This window comes from Anneissia japonica, unplaced genomic scaffold, assembly GCF_011630105.1.
Source record: "Anneissia japonica isolate Jap-2015-1 unplaced genomic scaffold, ASM1163010v1 scaffold51657_len1028_cov131, whole genome shotgun sequence".
NCBI classification, from domain to species: Eukaryota; Metazoa; Echinodermata; class Crinoidea; order Comatulida; family Comatulidae; genus Anneissia; species Anneissia japonica.
Genome location: NW_022735113.1, coordinates 1 through 1,041, shown reverse-complemented (window position 1 = coordinate 1,041; position 1,041 = coordinate 1). Strand labels below are relative to the sequence as shown.

General features: G+C 31.1%; 1 long non-coding RNA gene across 1 annotated transcript; it reads left to right on the top strand.

Moving 5' to 3' along the window:
* The first annotated feature begins 264 nt into the window (after positions 1-264).
* Positions 265-880, top strand: LOC117116523. Its single transcript, XR_004446772.1, has 2 exons — positions 265-506; positions 761-880. It is a non-coding gene; the product is annotated as an uncharacterized LOC117116523 (long non-coding RNA).
* Positions 881-1,041: the final 161 nt, after the last annotated feature.

Genomic DNA, 1,041 nt, shown 5'->3' with positions numbered 1-1,041 from the left:
GAGGTTGTAAGTATGTACATAATGGTTCTATAAAATAACATTTTTATCACCAATTGAACTGTAAAATTATCATAACGTTCTTATAACATAATATTGTTAGCTTGGGAGGGTCTGTTTTTATTTGGCAAAGAATATTGTACATATTGTGTAAAAAGTAATTTTATTTTATTGGTTTTTAAAGAAAGTATACTTCCAGTCACAAAATTGCATTGTTTTTTTTAAGCTGTTAAAATAATTAATGCGGTAAAAAATGTTTTTTTTTTTTTATTCCTGCATCAATATTCCCCAAATCTTTGATGCGGATGGGAGTGAAATTCTAACAATTTGCCCTTATTTATCTGCTTAGAACCGATGAGGACCAACAATAAGTCGTACAAAATTTTCTCTGAGATAATCATCCAGCAACGAATTATCAAGAACCATGAGATTTTAAGGATGACCAAGTTACTTCAGTTGTTTTCAAAAATTGTTAAAAATCATGAAGGGCTTGAAATGACAAATTACAGGTAAGAAATATTAAGAAATCAAAACACAATTTAAAAAAAATTAGAAATGTTGAAATTATGCAGTATTAGGAAACCATGGCAGTAAATAGTTAGATTATTATGTGTAAATAGACTATTAGCAAAAGCAATTAATAGACAAATTGGTAAATAAGATGTAAATTTAATATACATAAAAACTATGAAATATTTCTTGTGTTGAGGCCAAAACTTTAACTTGAATTTTATTTAAATATAATGTAATTTATATTTTTCAGAACTGATCAACTTAAGTACCGTTTAAGGAAGGACTTTCCACAGTTATGCTTCCCTCCCCTGCCCCTCCCCTGACGGTTTTTAACGGGCTGCCCAAGCCGTCGTACCGGGCTGGGTAATAAGAGAAAAGAAAGAGGGGAGAGGGAGGAAAAGAGAAAGAAGAGGAAAAGAAAAGGAAAGAAAAAGAGAAGAGAAAAATAAAGACAAGAATAAAAAGGATCATAATGACCAGACTCACAACACCCTGCAACCCCTTCTCCACTTCAAAAACTGTCATAACTCC